The sequence below is a fragment of the Castor canadensis genome, chromosome 8 (genome assembly GCF_047511655.1).
Source record: "Castor canadensis chromosome 8, mCasCan1.hap1v2, whole genome shotgun sequence".
Taxonomy (NCBI): Eukaryota; Metazoa; Chordata; class Mammalia; order Rodentia; family Castoridae; genus Castor; species Castor canadensis.
In genome coordinates, this window is record NC_133393.1 from 53,674,831 (window position 1) to 53,681,155 (window position 6,325).

Below are 6,325 nucleotides of genomic sequence, written 5' to 3' on the forward strand. Positions count from 1 at the left end.
CCAGAGTTTCCATATGACCAGGATGCATGGAAAATGTGGCTTCACTGGGAAACCCTTGCCGTTACCTCCTTGAGATATGATGACCATATCCAGATATTGTATGAATTTCAGCTTTCCAAAGTGCTGTGGACCTGGGGTCTGGACCATGGAGCTAGACGGCTGGAGAGAAGTGGCTGCCTGCCAGGGGCATATCTGGGGTCCAGGATACTACTCCTTATGTTTCTGTCCCTGCTGCTGCTCTCCTGTGGAGTCCCCACTAACAGGCTGGGCTTCATTATGTGTAACACAATGTTGTCAAGTGCCTGTGGGCCTCTGTGCCTCATTTCCCTTTAGCAGTTTCTGGGAAAGTTCCGGTAGCAGCTTCTGGAAAGGCCCACACCTGGGCCTAAAGCATAGCTCATCAATTCTTTCACCTATTTTCTGTTCCAGAGATTCCATTTCATGCCACCAAAGTTAAAAACCACAGAAACCAAAGTTGCCAGCCAACAGGTCATTGAGACATGTTCCACTTTGTTTACTTATGGTGAGTCCCCCAACTTACTGCTTCAAACTCTGAAAAACCAGAGGAAAAAAATAAAGCACACACATAATAACCACTGTCATCACAGAAAAGGAAAAAAAAAGGCCCTGGCCCTTTCACACACAGTCTGAGGCTCTGAACCCCGCTAGGCAACTGCCTTTTCACTATCTGCCAAACTGTAATCATCACTCTCTAGAACCATCTCTCATTTCCTTCTCACGGGTGTTGTGGTTTGGTCTTTGATTTCAAACTCATTCAACATCCATTCAGCAAAATTTTGATGAGCATGTTATTAAATTGATTTACCAAGTATTTCTTGACAGTCTACTTTGCCATGTGTCTACCTGGGTGCTGCCCTGCAGGCTCCACCAAGCATCTGCCTTCCTCCCTGGACTGGGCTCTTTGAGGATGGGAGCTGTGGCCAGAGCCACATCTCAGGCTCTGGGAAAGTGGTTTTCAATAGGTCAACGTATGAAAGGCCCATGATACAGCTGCTGCTCAAAGCTCACCTTTAGTAAGCATTTCCCCTATGCCAGGATCAACTCTACATATTCACCTGTGCTCACAACAACCCAGGAGCAAAACCATGGACCACCACCATCACCACTTAACAGATAGTGAGAACCAAGGGCCTCCAAGCACCCAGCTGATCAGTGGAAGAACTTGGATCATACAAGGACCTCAGCACAATATCAGGGAGATGAAGGTGCACATACAAAACTTGAGTAATGCAGAAGTCAAGTCCAAACTGACTGTGGTGGGGCCCAAGTACCAATAGGAAGATTTGGTTTTGATTTCTAGATGATATTGTGGCCTGGGAAACTGGGAAGCATGTAGGAAATGACTTGAGTCTCCTGAACTAAAAGCATAGGAAAGAGGGGGATTTCAGGTCAAGAAGAGGAGACCCTATTTGACAGAATGGTTGCATGGAAGGAGGATTGTCCCAGGTGGAGTGAGTGGTACTCTTTCCCTGAGGAAGGTTATGTGAAGGTGGAAAGTCCAGGCTAGGTGGAGTTGGACAGGCCTGAACACTCTGCCTTCTGTGCTAATGGTGAACATAGATACAAAAATCCTCAACAAAATAGTTGCTAACAAAACCCAACAGAATATTAAAAATATACACCATGATCAAGTAGGCTTCATTCTAGGGATGCAAGCATAGTACAACATACACAAGTCAATAAATGTAATACAGCACATAAACAGAATCAAGGACAAAACTACATTATCATATCAATAAATGCAGAAAAAGCCTTCAACAAAATTCAATATCCTTTCATGATAAAAGCTCTGAGGAAACTAGGAATAGAACACACATTCCTCAACATTGTAAAGGTTATATATGACATACCTACAGCCAACATCATACTAAATATGGAAAAACTGAAGCCATTTCCTCTAAAATCAGGAATGAGATAAGGGTGTCTACTCTCCCCACTCTTATTCAACATAGTGCTGCAATTCCTAGCCAAAGCAATAAAAGAAGAGAAAGAAATACAAGGAATTCAAATAGGGAAGGAAAAAGTCAAATTATCTTTATTTGTGAATGATATGATTTTATGTCCAAAAGACCCTCAAAATTCAATACAAAAACTCTTAGATCTCATAAACACATTCAGCAAAGTAGCAGGATACAAAATCAATACTCAAAAAATCAGTAACATTTCTATGCACAAGTAATATAGCAGTCTGAGTAGGAAATTAGGAAAGCAGTAGCATTCACAATAGCTTCAAATAAATTTGACAAAGGAGGTGACTAACCTATAGAATGAAAATTATAAGTCACTAAAGAAAGAAATCAACGAAGACATCAGAAGATGGAGGGCCACCCCATACTCATGAATCAGCAGAATCAATATTGTGAAAATGGCTGTACTCTTGAAAACAATCTGTATGGTCAATGCAAATTCTTATCAGAATTCCAATGACATTCTTCATCAAGATAGAAAAGTTCTGTTATTCATTTTTAAAGACTAGATTACACAACTGAGAGAGAACACATTATATTTGTCTTTTTCATTCTGGCTTATTTCACTTAGCATTGTGATTTCTAGTCCCACCCATTTTCCTGCAACTGACATAGTTTCACTCTCCTTTGTATTTTTTGTGAATACCCTGTAGCAATATGCACAATGTTTATTCTATTATGAGCAGACAATAAAATTACATTTGTGATACATAATTGTAACTATATAAAATATGTGAATATGGACAAGAATTTGAAAGGAATAAAGAAATCTGCCAAAATGTGTTGTGTTAGGAAGTGTCTATGGAGGGTATATAGTGGGAGATGTCTACTAATTTTATACTCCTTCCTTCCCTCAACAAGCATTTGTGCCCAGTGATGTCTAAAGCACTGTGGGGAGCACAGTAGAAAAAGCCCTGTCCTCCTGGAATTGAGGACTTAGTAACATATTATTGTGCATTTGAAATTGTGCAAAAGACTCAGATGCACCAAGATGGCACCTTGATGCTTTCTTTACACTAGGAATGTTCTTCAAGAGGAATCTTTGATCAGGAAACTCGAAAGTTGAGATGTGGCTATCGCTATCTCTGAAATATAGAAGCAAAAGTGATGCCATGCAGCCGCAGGCCAGGATCAGTGAAGTTAAGAAAGCCTGCTCCACAAAATAGATAGTGATTTGTGAGCCTTATTTACCCAGAAGGTTTTAAAACCTGAGTGTACAAATATGGTCCCAAAACTTTGAGTATGTTGGCTAATACTGGATTCATCCATAATGACCATGGGCATTTGTGATTGTCCCCACTGTGAGCATGTGTCTGAATGGGTGAATGGAACATGCAAGAACACTGTGCTGCCTGGGAAGCTAGACAAGCTTCACTTCTAAGCTCAGGAGCCAGGGCCTTTGTACTCCATTCCCATGTGCCCTCACTTGATGCAGTTCCTCCTCTCTTTACTGAATGCAAGTGGATCTTGGCTGGGACATAAGGGTAGGAGACATGGGGTATCCCTGAGCTTAGATACTGACAGCAAAGAGGTAGCCCTGCATGTTTAGGAGTGGCTTGGGATCTTTGTCATGTGAAGGTCCTGAGCTGGGGCACTTTCATCAGAATTTCTGGCTCCAGGCCCAGGGTACAGTTTTCTGCTGGTAGGAGACCGAGTTTTGCTAGTCATTTTTACCTCCTTCCATGCTCTGGCCTCATTGTAAGAAGGGTACATCTTGGAAGAGCTGTAATAACTTGCTCCCGGTGAGTCACTATGAGGAGAACCAGAAATACATGCCAGCCCAACACACATCACAGGCTTGGGCCTCTCCCAGGAGGGCCTCCAAGCATACACAGCTCATGTCTTGCCTGTTTATTCTGAATCGGATTCCCACCTGCTCCTTACACAGGATGTGCTTAATCAGCCAGTCCATCCAGAGATGCAGGGCCTGCCACCAGAATCTGATGGCATCATGCTCTTGAGGCATAGGAGGGATTTGTGAGAGGCTGAGTAAGTACAGGGAGTCCCTCAGTTGGTCCTGGTCATATCCCACACATATGAGAGAGCCCAGTGGGGCCATGTCCTGGTGTAGCTATAGTACCAAAAGGAGTGAAAGCCTACCAGGGCAGCTGCCTAGGGCATTGTTACCTCCAGGCAGTCCTCCTGCTTTCTTAATCCCACCCTGACCACATGCTCAGTGCTGTAGATAACAGGTTGTTCATGTCCCTATAGCCACCTAGCTTCTTTGGAATGGGATGGAATGGGATACAATGAGATGGAAAGGAATTAGAAGGACTGAGATGAGATGGGATGGAAAGGGATGATGCTATAGTTTAGATGTTGAATGTCCTCAAAAGGCTCATCTACTGAGGGCTTTGTCCTCAGGGTAGTGTTATTGGGAGGTGGTGGTGAGACCTTTCAGAAGTGGGGCCTTGTGGGATCTCCTTTGGCCATTACGTTCATGCCCTTGCGGGGAATCAGGGAATTGTAGGACTCCAGCCTCTTCTTTTTTCTCTCTCTGCTTCCTGGCTGGGGTGGTGGATGTTTTTGCTCCATCATGTACTCGCACCATGATGGACTGCTTCACCACAGGCCCAAAGCAAAGGGGCCAATCAGTTATGGAATAAAGCCTCCAAACTCTGAGCCAAAATAAACCTTTTGTCTTTATAAGTTAGTTATCTTAAGTATTTGTTACAGTGACAGACAGCTGACTAACACAGATGGGAAGAGAAAGGATAGATGGTGGATGGAATGGGAAAGAAAGGGGCTGGGCTGGGCTGGGATGGGGTGCCTGCTCCCTAGGCTGGGGTAGGCCCGCCAAGCTTCCAGCATAGGAGTGACATGCTGGGCCAGATCATTCATCTCCAAGACCCTGGTGGTATACCTGGCCCCAGCCTTGACCCCAAGAAGACAAAGGCCACTTTCTGCCTGACCTGAAGTTTTTGGCAAGGTCATTTGCCAGGAAGATGTGATAACAAAGGTTATTCTCAGCAGAAGGGAATGGGATACCCAGATAGGGAAGTTTGATCCCAAATGTGCCCATGTTACTGAGGTCCTCATAGTTTGGTCACAGTATTTTTCCTGTGACCATCAAGGGATGGAAACAGAGATGCATTGGGAGATGATGTGAGCAAAGGTTTTTGGCCAACTAGAAAGTGCTAGATAGATATTTAATACTTCATTATTATAGGTCACAGAATGCTGAGTATCACAAAGATCTGATCACAGCTGAATTGCATGTGGCTACATCGAACCCATCTTGTTCAACTGTCTTTTCAGCAATTTCTGTCTTTTCAGAGTAGCTGCTGCAACACCCCCTCCTTGAGATCCTTCAGTTTCTGCAGCTTTCACTGGCAGGGAGTGATTGTGTTACACCCCTATCAGAAGATCAATTGAACTCTCTTGGGAAATTTAAATTTCCACTGTTTTCTAATATTGCATGACACTCTTTTGGGCCAGTGTTTGGATGACAAATATGCACAGAAAAAAATCTGATTATCAATGTAACTGAATCAGTGAAACATATTTGATGCATTTATCTCAGGAAATACTGAGGGGTTTTCTCTGGTAAATTCAGATGTACCTAACAATGCAAAATGATAGATATTTAATATAATCCTTAATTGGTTTGCATGATATATTTATATTAAATAAAAAGTCTTCTAAGACATATGTGTTTTTAAAATTGATTTGTTTCCTGGCATGATATGTAGCATTTACTTCCAAATAATCCTATGGGAGGGGCGGCAGGCAGGTCACAGATGAAAATACTTTGGCCATGAGCTGAGAATTATTGGATCCGATGATGATTATGGTATTGTTCTCTCTAGATTAGTATGTGCTTGAAATATGATAAATGGCTTAAAAGTTACTATGTTTACACTTAGAGCAGGCATGTGAAAGCATGGGAGTGATCCCTGCTGCTGTTGACAATGACAGGTGCTCAGTGAGATTGAACACCACACAGGTCAAGGTCATGTGCACAGTTTAATTGTTGAGAAAGCAATCAAATGCAATAGTTGGATTTGACCCAGTCTGCAGTCTGCAGGCCCTCTATATGATATCAGATGGTGACGAGCATGGAAACAAAAGGTGAGGCAGAAGCACTTGAGTCAAGTGACAGCTCCACCTGCCACCTCAGGCATCAAATGTGAAAACTGAGTGTCTTTAAGTTGACTTTTACTGGAGCCATGCAAACTCCTCTCTAGGGAAAGTTAGCCAGCCCTGTGCTACAGCACACATATACAGGCTTGTTTATTGGTTTGTTTATCTGTATCACCAACTACACTATGTGTACCTTCAGGTGAACGGCAGGTGCCTGCTTATTCAACATTCTTCTATCTGCAGAAAAGACAGAA